Below are 15,087 nucleotides of genomic sequence, written 5' to 3'. Positions count from 1 at the left end.
GAAAGTCCATTGAAGGTTAGAGTTAGTTATGCTTATTTGGATGGAAGTGTCGTCGGAGAAGGCTACGATGGTCAAGCTCAGATTCGCCACCTGATCCTCGGGGCCTGTGTTCTGCATGAAGCCGGTGATGAATTCTTTGCCAAGGTGATTCGCCCAGGAGGTTCCTAGAGAGGGAATATACAGGCACATTGTTTTAAAGTGTCCGTTTTATATAAAGTAGCATCACGAATTTCAAATCTACACATTGTTTAGCTAAACATGGCAAAAAAAGAGAAACTCTTCCAAGTTCATTTGTCTTTTTTTACCAAGAATGTTCTGGTTAAGATATATTTATTTTTTCTGATAAATATTCCCTTTACAGGCCAGACTGCCAATGGGTAATTGAGAACAACTGAGCACCACCAACAACAGGAAGCCTCTGACATATTGGAAAAATGTCTGAACATGGCAACATAAACTGTTTTCAGAATGTAGTCTGTCACTACCGGTGCTTACTTTTCTGATGCAGGTTTTTCCCCTTCCAACCATACTTTAGTCCTTACATCCATGTCACTTAACCAGTGCTGCAGCTAAGACAGGTGTTCCTACACTTAAAGAACTTTCTGCCCACAGGCAGTCTAGGACTCCTGCTAAGAATCTCGGTTTGAAAAGTTTACTTCTCTTGGTACCCGCCTAACTCACCATGGCTGCTTCACCACATTTGGTGACTGGCCATTTAACAGCATTTGTACACGTCATTTGTTGGGGGTGGGGTGCAGGTTAAAGGTATAGTCGTATTTGTTTTTTAGTATAGTGAGAGGGATGTGGGCGGGTGGCATAGAATGAAGTTATGGCAGTGGGGGGCTGCCCACCATACAAAATGTTGTGGAAAAGTGCACAAAGGTCCACAGTGGAGACATGTACTAGATCCCTCCTACTGTTTCTCTATTAGAAAAGGAAACGTCCCCATGATGAACTGCACGGCCTGATATGGGGGTATCAAGAACTCTATCCCCATAAACCCAAAAACACTGTACACCAGTCTGCTTCTAATCCTTTCCTGCTATGTTTGCGAAATGGCCTTTAAGCAAACAATCAAGACTAAATTGTGGTAGATGATATGGCAAGCCCTCTGATGAAGGTTAAGCTCATAGTGCGCTTTATCCTTTGCTAAACTGACTGACTTCTTGGCGCTTGAAGCTTGCTCTTTGCATGCACTGTGATAGACCTTATTTACTCCTGAAATATTAATGTCCACACGTGGCAGAATAGAAACATCTACAGTATTAGTTTGATAGCTGATTATTACACCAAAATGAAAAGATTGCAGAATGAGTGAACAATTAATATTATTCTCTTTTTAAATTATGTTTTTAGCTCAAATGCATACTTGAATTGTTAAAGGCGGGCCTTAGCTGTTTAAATAATGCCAATACAGGTATATGGCAGTGTACAATTAAAACCGAACCCATAAAATTATCAGCTTAAATTAGTCATACAAAGTACTATATTGCAAACTTAGCTCTTCCAACAATGTAAATGGAACTAAAGTTTGTAATGGATATTCAATGGAAGCATGAAAAGCAGTTAGCCATAGTTCACTGCATCAGCAACCTTGCATTATGATAAATTTATCATGATGTTTGTCGAATATAAATGCATCCTTATAAATTCGAAAATTGAGAATGCAGCTTGAGCTGAGGACAAGATAAAGTAAAGGTATACTAAGACAATACATGTGTGTGGAGTGTGGTGAGGTGGATTAAGGAGACGGACAAAGGGGTGTCATGTTTCAACAAGTTTTACTCAAGTAATAAAGAAAAGATCCCACCTCTCCCTATATTTAAAGGGTTATCTCTACCAAAATAAATATCAACTTGGGTGATAGTTGTCATGATGTATGTCCAAATAAACTATATCCGTCCATGTCCAAAAAACTACTCTAACCCTACCCAAAGAGTGGCCTAAACCACCCACGACAGAGGGAGAACTCTAGACTAGGTAGCAGACCACAACTGTGTAGCTTCCATCACCTCAATATCCCTGCTAATCTGGACAGATCACCATTTGATCTCAGTTACGATACTAGCCACAACCCCTAAACCCAAGGCTATTCCCACCGCCCCATTACTCCCCATGAGAAACAAAAAGGATATTACTGCAGACAAGATCAATGTGCTCATCCTGCCCACTCTTATCTCACTCCCTAAATCAACCAGCCCAGACAACCTTATAAAGGCCTACAATACCGCTATGATGAATGCCCTTGATGCTATTGCTCTACTCAAGTTGCGGAAAAGCAAGTCCAAAGTCCACCTCAATCCATGGTTTACCCCCCATTTTAAAGCCCTCAGAATAGAAAAAGAAAAACTTTAATCCTTGTGGAAGGTCAGTCCCACTGCCGATAAGAAAACTAACTTAACCAATCCAGCATCCCTCTATAAAAAGGAAATCATACAGGCCAAAAAAAAATCCTACAATGAGAAAATCAATAAAGCCAGTTCTAGCTTTAGGGAATTGTTCACCATATTAAGGGAACTCGAAGCTCCCTTCCCACAGACATACAACTGCCTTAAAGACAAACCCTGGTGCACTAGCATCCAGAATGCCCTACAAAATAAAATCACCTTACTCCAAAGTAAAATTGCCAATAAAAAAGCTTCATTACCTACATTAGACAAACTTGACCCTGCCATTACAGCCACCAACAAACCTCTGAACCAATTCAAATTCTCCCTAGTTTCACATGTTGAGGTTGAAAAGGTCATCTGGTCAATTAAACCTTCTAACTGCCAAGGAGACAGTTGCCCGACACAGATCATTAAAGATGCCGCCAGAGACCTTGCTCCATTTATAACTAAACTGATCAATTCATCCTTCACTTCTGGCATTGTCTCCAGTAATCTAAAAGAGTCCTGGGTCCTACCCCTATTGAAGAAATGGACTCTGGATCCCTCAATACCCACCAACTATAGGACAATTGCCATGGTACCTTTTTTACTCAAGATCCTTGACAAAGTGGCCTATACTACCTAGAGTCGAACCATCTCCTCGGCAATCGGCAGTCAGGCTTAAGAGCCCGACACGGAATGGAGAAAGCTCTAATAGACCTGAAAACACAGATTGATGGTCTAAACGATAAGGGAAAAACAGCACTATTGCTACTTCTTGACCTTTCAGCTGCCTTTGATTTGGTAGAACATCTAGTGCTCTGTAAACACTTTTTCTCAACAAGTCACTTCTCTGAATGTGCCATTACCTGGATAAAGTAATTTCTCAATAACAGGACCATGAGAGTCCTCTTGCCATTGGCAGTGGCTGACCCAATCCCCATAACCTGTGGTGTGCCACAAGGTTCTTGTATATCACCCACTTAATATAACATATTTACAAAGCCACTGTTCGACAACCTAGACCATCTGGGTCTCACCTACACTAATTATGCATATGACACCCAGATCCTCATACCCCTGTCTGGCGTGTATGACAAGGACCTGGCCTTAGTGAATAAAACATACCTCATCATCCATGCCTGGATGGCCGCACACGGCTTGTGCTTGAACGGTGTTAAGACCGAGCTGCTCATACTCGGCTCCACCTCTAACCTCAATAAACTAGGTCCGAACTACACCACCTTTAACATTGATGGTAATACTATTAAAGCGGCAAAGATGTAAAAACCTTAGGCTTTTACATCGACTCTGCCTTCATACTTAACAAACAAGTAAGCGCCATGGCTTCTGCTACAGCTTGCACATGTAAGCTGATTAGCGCCTGCAGACCATACTTGTAGAAAGACAGTTGCACAACCGTTGCACAAGCTCTCTTCCTATCCAAGCTGGATTACTGTAATGCTCTATATTTAGGGGATAACAAATGCATCATTAAGAAAATCCAAACCTCGCAAAACAATGCCCTTATAGCAGTGCATGGTCTACCCAGGAGAATACACATCTCTAATCTGAGGAGACAAATTAAATGGCTCTCCACTAAGGACAAAATCGTGCTCAAAACCTTGTCATTAACGCATAAATGCCTGAATAACGCAGCACCCACATATCTATCAGAGAGAATCTACAAGCAATCCTCTACACGCCCCACAAGGACTATCAACACAGCACACCTGGTCGTTCCTAGATTCAAGCTGAAAAAGGCCAAAGGAACCAGCTTCCCTGTCAGGGCAGCCTAAGCATGGAACGCCCCACCCCTTCACTGCGAGCCGACCAAACATTTGACACGTTCAGGCGTAACACCATAAAATGGCTTGTCAACATCAATACCCATGGTCAAACCTAGTCCTATATACTCATGGACTAGCATTATCCCTAGTGCCTGCACTCTATCTAGCCTCCATGGCTGACCACTAGTTACCTGTGCTCACTTTGTACATTTGTATAGACACTTGTGTATTATTTGTATTGTCTATTACTTGTCTACACTATCATGTTAACTGCCATTGTATTCAACTTTACGCAGCCCGCAATTCTTTGGAACCAAGCTGAAAGCATTCTTGTATTGTGCAAAGGCTCCCAGATACCCCCGAGTCAGGTGCACCATACAAATAAACAAACAAACAAACAAACAAACAAACCGTTAACATACAAGAGGGTTCAACATCGAAAGAAAAATATTCCCAGGAGAATGACTCCCTTCTCCTGAACTGGCTCAGTGTTTATCTCTTTTCCAACAATAATTTGCACTAGCTTCTGGTTTAACAAAGAGTATATGCTCAGGGGAATGACTCCCGTCTCCAGATCCAGCTTGAACATCCTTGAGGGCTGAATTGGGATATTATTTACAATAGTCCTCAAAAGTCACTTCAATTCTTCCCATGGACTTCTGAAAGTTTGCTTTATAGTTCCAGCAATTCTTCCCTGTTTTATGGTGTTATGAAGATGATTTCCAGATAGCTATTGCTGTCTAGTGTCCTCTTTAACATTGTTTGTATTATCACTGTAATGAGGGGATTCCTCCCAATACACTCTTGATTCTTGGTTCTCTGGGTATCGCCACTGTGACAAGGGAGATCACGCTGGTTCTTTGGTTATCACTACTGTGATGAGGGAGATTATGCCCAAGGCTTTCTTGAATCTTGGTTTTCTGGATTGTCACTACAGTGATGGGGAAGATTATTCCGAAGACTTCAGTTGACTCTGGGCTCTCTGCGTGTCACCACTGTGACGAGGGAGATTACTCCTGAGGCTTTTTTGACTATTGGTTCTTTGGTCGTCAATACTGAGATGAGGGAGATTACTCTGGAGGCTTTCTTGACCCTGGGTTCTCTGGGTGTCACCACTATGATGCAGGAGATTACTCCTGAGGCATTCTTGACTCTTCATTCTCGGTGTATCCTTGCTGTGACGAGGGAGATTACTCCTTGACTCTTCTAACGCTGTCCCAAACCCCTACCGGCTCTCCCTGTACTCCCATTACCTGTTTTGTTTTGAACAGACACGGTAAGCCCTGCCCATTGTACTTAGACAGACGGCCATAACCATTAATGTTTTTTGAATTGGTGTCATTCTCATGCATTCCCACCCTTCTAGGATTACCCTGCATTGTGTCTCATTTCTCTTTGGCAGCACATGCAGAACACCTGACAACCCAGTCGTCCAGTCCTGATGAAGGCCCCATAAGAAATGCTCACATCCGAACCCCACAAGGGCCGAAACACCTTGAGTCCCAGTGTTGTAAAAAACTCACTGTGTGCCTTGTCACCATGTATTTTTGTATTTTGTTGTGTTGAACTAGTGCAATTGCTATAACCCCTGTCGCTGCATATATCAACAGCAGGAAATGTATGTGTTACAATGTATGTACTTTAGCCCAAACAATGAACCTTGGGCCAATATTTGATGTAATGTATGTTTACTTGATCTATACTATCTTGTTGTTCTTTTTGCGGCTCTGAATGGACACTAGTCTACAGAATTGTTTCCAATCACAATGAAAATTTTGAAACAACAGAAGGGGTATGTTTTTTATTTGATGTGAAATTATCGTTCTAACATACTTAGACCTGTGGTGGATCTGCATGCATTCCTTTTTTCCGACCCTTTCAATTGTGCCTATGACTGTTTTGTGTCGGGACTGCTTCACTGGCTCTTCCTGGGGTGACGGGCTGGCTCACGTTGCTTCAGCATTTTCTGCTTTCTTCACTCGCTCCACACTTCGTCCTTGTGGCTCCACAGAGACTTGGATCACACAGCTCTGGTGTAGTTGCAGGACCACATGGTCCACCACACCAAGGTCACGCCACTGCTGGCTTCTTCTTTCAGTGCTCTGCCAACTGTTCTTGGATGTCCCTGCCACTGGGGATCAGTATTCGTGCTGCTTCGTGTTCCCACATTTTGAACTTCATGGTGGCTGTTCTACCTGTGTTTCCAACTCTGAAACTCACAGGCCTGCTGAATGTTTTGCCTTAGTCCTTCGTTCCTTTTATCTACAGCCAGCTGGTCCCTCCCTAGCGTGAACGCATAGTCTTTCATCTGTTTTCTTGGAGAGCTTTTGACAAATCGCTTTTCTAAGTCGCTGTTGTGCTGTTAGGAAACGCTGGACCTCTGGACTCCTGGACGGCGCTGTATTCATCTACTTTCTACTTCAGCCTGATACGTGCCTTGAAGCCCTGCCCCTTTTTATCCAGCATCATACATAAAGGGGCAGCCACACGATTTTGCACGCACGCTTTTGACAAGTCGATTTTCTAAGTCACTGTTGTGCTGTTGGGAAACGCTGGACCACTGGACTCCTGGACGGCGCTGTATTCACAGATGTGTGTTCTTGAACTGAATCGGAAGCGGCTGTGTGCAAGGGCCAATGACAAAAGCCCTGCAAATGGAGGAGGCACCCCCGATAACCTGGGCAGTGTCCCCCTTGGGGGGTCCCTCGCCCTCCCCCTTCCTTTCAGCGGAATGGGGGAGGCACGGGGACAAGGCGGCAAAACGGGCAGAAGCCCGCAAAAAGGAGAGCGCCAAAAGCGGGAAAAGCCTGCGAATCCAGTAAGCGCGGTAGCTACTGGGGAAAGCCCGCGAAAGGGGAAACAAAAGAAAGGGAAGGGGTTTCCCCTTTATAGGAAGCGGGGGCTCTCACAGAAGGCAGCATCCGGCTGCAATTGTGGACCCGCTCGTGGACTACGGAAGATTTTGTTTTCGTTTGGATCGAGGACTTCGTTGCTGAACTGCGTTGGAAGGTCCACGGGTTGCGTGCTACACGAGCGGCTGCAGCTTTCGCAAACCGTCGCGGTGCCAGCAGGAGAGGATTACTGGCTCACTTACCTTAACTTCTTAGTGAGTGCCGGGATCAGCAGCTGGAGCCTTCCGCTCGGCGGTCTGGGATCAGCTGCAGGAAGACAGAGCTTCATCGCAGAGCGGCGGAGGTGACCAGGAGCAGCGGCGCACACCGGAAGCATCAACGACGGTGAGCGGCTGCTGGAAGGTGGTGCTTCGGCGCAACGCTGACCCAGAGGTGACCGGATCAGCTGTTTCCACCCAGAAACATCGTCGGCGGCGAGCGGCTGCAGGGAGGCGGTGCGTCGGCGCAGCGTGGACTCGGAGGTGATCGGATCAGCTGCTTACACCCGGAAGCATCGTCAGCGGCGAGCGCGGCCCCCCCGGAGGTGAAACTGCATACCCGGGGGCATCGATGGCGGTAAACTGCTGCAGGAGCAGCTTTAAGGGGCATAGCACAAGAGCAGCGTGGCAAGCTGCAAAAGACTTTAAGGGGGGCAGCTTCGAACAGCGCTTCCAGGAGCAGCACTAAAAACTTTTCACAGACTTCCTGGAGGTGCAGCAGAGCTCGTGAGCAGCATTGTGCAGGCGCAAGGTTAAACGTGGTACAGCCAAGGCTTCTGCATAACGTTAGGGACTAAAGGTCCGCACAGGACAGGGAGATTGCTGCAAAGGGGAAGATAAGGCAAGCATGGAAATGGAGGTGTTCCTTGCCATGGCCAAAGTGGTCGTGGCTAAACATGGCAGCGACTGGATGCAAACCCTGGTGAACCAGCCAAGAGGGAATTGTCCCAGCACTAGCAACAGGCCAGAATCCCCATTGATGTTCGCTGAAGATGAAGAGCTACAGGAGCAGGAGGAAGAAAGATTGCTTGAAGAGGAGGAGGAACCTACAAGGAAGAGAAAGAGGGTGATGACGCAGAGGGCTAAGGCAAGCAGAGAGCAAGCAGCGTGCAGCAGGAAGGGGAAGGCTGAAGCATCTAGAAGCAAAGGGCAGGCGCAAGAGGTTGAAACCGTACCGGTACCTGCAAATATGCCGACCTTCACGCCCCAGGTAGCACCCAGCACCCCTGAAGCCAGACCGGCGGCGGTGATGGAGAATGGACCACTTTGCATGGAGGTGGTGAAAGGTATGGTGCTACAGTGTATGCAAGCATGGGGGAACGGGAGCAATGGCACAATGCTAAGTGGGAATGTTAATGCATTTAATCAAGTGGGCAATGGGGCAAATGTAATTCAACAGAAAGAAGTAACACCGGTCCCGGCGACAGGGGCCACAGGGACTGGTCGAATAGGGGGTGGCTTCCCGGAGGGTGTGCTGCCAGGTACAGGGGTACAATGGCCAGTAGGTTGGCCGAATAGCCCTACTTTTGGTGGGGGGATTCAGCAAGTCATGGGGCAAAGTGTGGGTACTGGGGTCATGTCTAATCTAGCCGCTAGTCAGGTACCTCGTGAACAGCCTCCTTTACTTACAAGTGCTGGGACCCTAGTGGGAGGGAGCAGCACAGGGAATCAATGGGATGCAGCAGCCAGCGGCGCAACACAGCCAGCCGCTTGGTGGGGCCAGGGTGTAGCTAACCTGGGGCTACCTCAAGCTGGTGTCATTGGTCAGGGGGGAACAGGGGGCATTATGACACAGTATGGAAGAACTATGCCTGGGTTTGCACCGGCCAGGGTGTCAGCGAACTCTTTGTCATGGCATATTCCAATGACAATAAAGGAGCGGGTATGGAGGAAAGAATTTGTGCAAATCCTGGAATTAGTGGAGATGGAGCCTCTGGGTAGTGGGTTAAAATAATTATCCGAGAAAGAGAAGGAGAAGAGGGAGAAGGAGACACCCAAAACTGAGGCGTCCATTCATAACTGGATTAGAGCATTTTTGATTTATACCTCTATAATGATTGAAAAGCACCCGCAGGATGCTTCAGCTATGTTAGCCTACTGTCATTACATTCAGGATATTTATTTAAAGAAGGGAGGTGAAGGCTGGCTTAAGTATGATAGGGCCTTTCGGTTAAAAATGCAAGTGTGGCCTGCCTTGGCTTGGGATGAAATGGATGTTGGGGGTGTGCTGGACAAACTGGTACTCTCGAGCGAAGGGGGGGAGAAGCCAGCGGTTGAAAAAACTCAGGTATGGAGGGGCAAAGGTGGCTATTCTAGGCATGGTAGGGCGTCCTTTCGAGGGCACTCCTCCTGGAACAATAGGACCATCTACCAGGGGGAGCAGGCTGAGTGCTGGAGGGTCAACTCGGAGGAAGGTTGTCCATTTGGCAAAACTTGCAGATTCAAACACCCAAGAGGAAATAGCAACAAGGAGCATGGTTCCTCTAGTAGAGAAGGCAGGTGCAAGAGCAGCCCCAAAAGCAAAAGCAAGGGCAAGAGTGAATGAAGTCAATGTCATGCGGTCAAGAGCAGCCCCTCGCAAAATATGTAATGAATTGATTAAAGGCGGGCCACCCGCCCCGGTTAATTTACAAGCGATGACTCCGTGGTTGAATGCGTATCACAATACTGAAGATGCAAAGTTGTTATGGGAGGGCTTCAGGTGGGGGTTCAAGATCCCATGTGCAGACAGGTTGGAGGGGGGCGAGGTAAGGAACCTGAAGTCAGCTTTAGCAATGCCAGAGGTTGTATTACGGAAAGTATCCAAGGAGGCGGACTTGGGCCGGGTGGCGGGCCCTTTCAAATATCCCCCCTAACTAATTTGGTAATATCACCGCTGGGGCTGGTACCGAAAAAGGAGAAGGGTCAGTACCGCTTAATACATCACTTGTCATTTCCAGAGGGTGGTTCAGTGAATGACGGGATTGTGGAAGAGAAATGCAGGGTACACTACGCCTCACTGGATGATGCGGTTGAATTGGTCAGGACAGCGGGGAAAGGTGCCCTCATAGGGAAATCAGACATTGAATCAGCATTCAGGGTGTTACCCATACATGAAGAAAGCCAGCACTTGGTGGGTTTTAAGGTTAAGGATATGTACTATTTTGATAAATGTCTGCCTATGGGGTGCGCCATTTCATGTGCTTACTTTGAAGCATTTAGCTCATTCCTTTAGTTCACGGTAAAACAGGAATGCCATTCAGGGACAGTCCTGCACTACTTAGATGACTTTTTATTCATTGGGAAAAAAGGTACGGCAGAATGTCAGGAGATCATGCAAGTGTTTCAAAATCTGATGGGAGCGATGGGGGTTCCTCTAGCTGAAGGGAAAACTGTGGGCCCGGTGACATGCTTAACCTTTCTGGGGATTGAAATTGACTCTGTGGAAGGGGTGTGTAGGCCCCGCCAGGACAAAGTTACCAAACTAAAGGCATGCATCAAGGAGTTAAGGTCAAAGAAGAAGGCTACCCTAAAGGAGCTGCAAGTCATGGCGGGTAATCTTAATTTTGCAGCCAAGGTTATTCCAGTAGGTAAAACCTTCGCGAGGAGTATTGAACTGAAAATGGTGGGCCTAAAGCATTCAGGACAACACGTCAGGTTGGGGGCTGAGGTGAAGGAGGATTTGACTATGTGGGATGAATTTTTGGATAGTTTTAACGGGGTCCGGGTGTGGAGAACCTTGACCAACAGCAATGAGAGGCGCAGGTTGTTTACAGATGCATCTGGGGCTCTAGGGTTTGGGGCAATCCTGGATAGCCAGTGGTGCGGAGCAGCCTGGCCCGAAGAGTGGCATGCTGGGGGGGTCACCAAGGATATTACACTGTTAGAGCTCCTCCCCATTGTGGTGGCATTTAAGCTGTGCAGCTGAAGGACAGGAAAGTCGTGTTGTGGTCAGATAACCTAGCAGTGGTCCAGATAATTAACCAGGGATCCGCCGGAACCTCTAGGGTCCTGCGGTTACTGAGAGAGCTCTACAAATGCATGCTGAAATGAAACATTGAAGTAAGAGCGAGGCATATCCCAGGGGTGCAGAACACAGCAGCTGATGCTCTCTCTCGTTTACAGTGGGAGAAATTTCGAGAGAGTTGCCAGGGAGCAGAAAAAGGGATGACGCCATTCAATCCAAAGTGGTGGTACATGATTGGGGCAATCTGAGTTCCCTGATTCAGCCGGCGCTGTCACCAGGCACAAACAGAAGGTATCTGGCTTGCTGGGAACGGTACCTAAAATTCAAGCAGGAACTGGTGGTAAACAGCCAGGATAGGCCAATAAGGGCCTTTGTGGGATGGGGATGGCGAGGTGGAAAATCCAGGTCATGGATGGCACACCACTTGGCTGCCATCGCCCATTTCTCCAAATTACAAGGGTTGCCTGACCCCACAAAAGAACAATATATTTGTATGGCCATAAGAGGTTGGGCCAGGCAGGCAAAACCCCAAGCGGATGCGAGACGACCCATTGATTATGTCAAGTTACAGAAGGTTGTGGCCAGTTTGGATGAAATCTGTCATGGGGAGTTTGAAGTGGCACTGTTTAAGGCAGCGTTTTCATTAGCATTTTTTGGGGGCATTCAGGGTAAGCGAACTGATCCCAGAGAATAAAAAAGCGAAAGGCACAGGGTAGCTGCAGATTCAGGACGTGCAATATTCGGAAGGACAGGTAACGCTATGGTTAAAAAGGTCAAAAACGGATCAGAAGGGGAAAGGATGTACAGTCTCCCTGCAACTCATCGCGGGGAGTACAGTCTGCCCAGTCGCGGCGGTAGCTGGGTTCCTCAGGGTGAGACCTGTATCAGGGACCAAGGCGCCGTTTCTTATTCACGAAGACGGCTCCTCGCTAAGTCGCTTTCAATTCAGGAGGGTGATGGAACTGGCTCTAGAAAGTATTGGGGAAACTGAAGGGGTTTTTGGGACGCATTCATTCCGGATCGGGGCAGCGACATCCGCAGCAGCCATGGGTATGGGGGATTTTGCAATCAAGCAGATTGGCAGATGGAAATCTGGTTGCTTTAAGAGATACGTTAGGCCAGAAAAAATGTAAGGGTGACATGCCTTCTTCTTTTCCTCCCTTAGCACCAGCCCGGAAGAAGAAGATATCGGTTTGGGTAGTAGGACACTCCTTTGTGTCTAGGGCGGGGGCGTGCTGGACAGCGGAGCAAGAAAAGCAGACGGCTGGCAATTTCATTATCAGGTGGCATGGGGTGCCGGGCATGAAATGCAAGCTCCTAGCCAGCTCCTAGCCAGCAGAGTTAAGCCTGAAATACTGATCATTCACCTGGGGAGTAATGACTTAACTAGCCTAGGGAGAGGGGCTCTCATGCGCGAGATGATGTACTCATTACAGGAGCTTGCGGGACAGCTAGGGGAAACAGAGGTAGTTTGGTCCAAAATCATCCCTAGATTGGAATGGAGAGGTGCAGATAACCACGCGGCAGTGGAGAAATCCAGGCGCAAGCTTAGTTGTGCAATGGCGAAATTCTGTAGGGGCAGGGGGTTTGGTCAGGTCAGGCATGGCCTAATCAATTTGAAATCGCCAGAATATTTTTTGAAGGATGGGGTACACCTGTCGCCGGTAGGCATGGACTTGTTTTTGTGGAATATCTGTACAAAAATCTTGGAAATATAAGGAGAGGAGCAAAGGGGGGAGCCACGGTGGGCGGAAAACCCACTCGTGGCGTGGCAGTGTTTGGCCAGACAAACACAGGAGACAGACTCCGGAGGAACCAGGAGAAAGCAGGAAGGGTCTTCGCCCTTCTTGGACCCAGCGCCCCTTGGGAACCTAAGCGGCAGGGGCGTCGGGGAGGAACAATTACGGCTCAGCTTCCCCCAAAGGAAACGGCACTCTCCCCGCCCAGGGGCACCTGCATGGGCAGGTGAGGCTCGGACAGCAAGGTGGGGAGAGTTCGGCCTACTTACGGACTCTCAAGAAAGAAAGGGGGAAGCATGTTCTGGGAACACGGAGCAGTCGCCGCATCTTGCCAACAATTTTTTCCACAAATGTGTGCAGTGTGGTTTTTGTTATTGTGGAATAAATTCTGCAGCCTTTTATGCCAACAAACTACCAGGTCTCATTTTACACTTTTCTGGGGGAAAGGGGGAATGAGTTATGGGTATATATTGGCTACAGTTATGAATGGACAGATGCCGGGGTTATGTCTGTGTGGCTTGATTTTGTGATTCTGTGACTCTGTGGTACTGCTGCTATCTTGTGAAACAACTAGGTGCTTTCCTCTAATCAGGAAAGAAACAGATGACGACGACGAAACAAGTTGTTAGGGGTGCTTCTGGTTTATCCCCGGCTTGCCTTTGGTGCTCGGTATAGGTGACTTGTGGGGTGTGGAGAGCGGTCTGCAGAGTGCTGCAGCCAGCGATTCTGTTTTGTACACGTGGTAAACACCGTCTGTTTGATGCCGGGAGTCTAAGTAGCGCTGATCTCTTCATGCAATGCCGGAACAAAGGTAAATCCTTGCTGATGCTCTAAACAGCCTTTTTTATTGTTTACTGTTGCTGGTGATGTCGCTCCAACTTCCCCATAGCCGCTCCGCGGGAGAAGATGGTGCTTGAAGGTGTTTGGTGGGGGTTAGCTTTCTCCCTTGCTTAATATCAAGCAACCAAATAAAATACAACTTACGAAAGACAAAGCCATATGACAAAGTAGCAGGTTTCCAATGCGAGGCTCGAGATACATCTCCTAATTGCAAAAACATTGCATCTGTTGCTCCACCCACGAACACCTGCTTTGAAATTACAACCTGTGAAACAACATGGTCAGATCAGTTACTTTTTTAAACCAGGATCTGACCCTACTTCTTTCCTGCCTGTTCCTTCTCTTGCTCTCCCCCCAATGAAAGTAACAGCAGTCATTCATCCCCAAAACCGAATGTTAATTTTAGTTTTCCTTCTAACGCATCATTAGGGGCGATTGATGACAATTCCCTTCTTGACCTTTTTTATTGTCTGTGTAGTGCCAAGAAGCAGCTTCTCAGCCAACTGAAATTCATGGCACGGACACACAGACACATACTGTTTCGCATCATACTGAACCCGACCAAGTACCATGCAGCATACCTTTTCGTTTATCCAGCACGCTGTCTCTTCTTCCTTTATCTGTTCCCACATGCCAACCATCAGCTACCTCAACATCCCTAGTAGGAAATTCATCTATAGAGGAGCGTCATTCTTTTTCCTGCTTATCCTCAGGGAACAATGATGAAGCGAAAGATTACCCTGGCCTACCATCAGTGGGCACGATGCATTTTGCCCTGAAAATCCTTATAAAACGTTGTGATCAGATTTACTTGCAATCCCAAAAGCACGGTGAAATATTAAAGTCATTACAAAACCTTCATACGGAGTGTGTTCATCACAACAATTCTGCTAATCTCATGGTTGGCAACACCGACAATCCAATAGTTCCGATCGAAAGCCCTTTGCTTATTACCAATAATGAGCCATCCCATAATTCGTATAATATTATGCAGTCCCCATTAAAATATCTTTCACGTAAACAAAACGTCTACAATTAAAGAAACTGAAACAGTTGTCTAAACAACCAAAAAATGTAGGGGGTAATTCATAGAATTCGGCGCACAAGTGGCGCACGCGGCTGGCGCACAGTGTGCGCGTGCGACTTTCTGCTCCAGCTGCGTGCGCCAAAATCCATTTCTGCGCACAGCGTATTCATGGATTTTAACATCCAAAACCAGCTGTGGCGCAGAGTGGCGCAGCGACCCTGCAGCAGCGCCAGTTACGCCCCAACCCCTCCCGTGCCCCATGTACAGCGCACAAATCCCGTACATGGCGCACACGACCCCAACCACGAAAATGCCTGTAAAACTCCCCATGCACCCCTCAGAATACACGTACCCCGCTGCGCGGGAAGTTTCACACACGATTGGCCCTGTGCGAGCAGGGTACGTGTATTACTGGAGTGCGTGGGAAGTTTCACGTGCGATTGGCCCTGTGCGAGCGGGGTACGCGGGAAGTTTCACAGGCGATTG

The sequence above is a fragment of the Ambystoma mexicanum genome, chromosome 1p (assembly GCF_040938575.1).
Source record: "Ambystoma mexicanum isolate Mex_15411 chromosome 1p, UKY_AmexF1_1, whole genome shotgun sequence".
Lineage (NCBI taxonomy): Eukaryota > Metazoa > Chordata > Amphibia > Caudata > Ambystomatidae > Ambystoma > Ambystoma mexicanum.
This window is presented reverse-complemented; position numbering follows the sequence as displayed.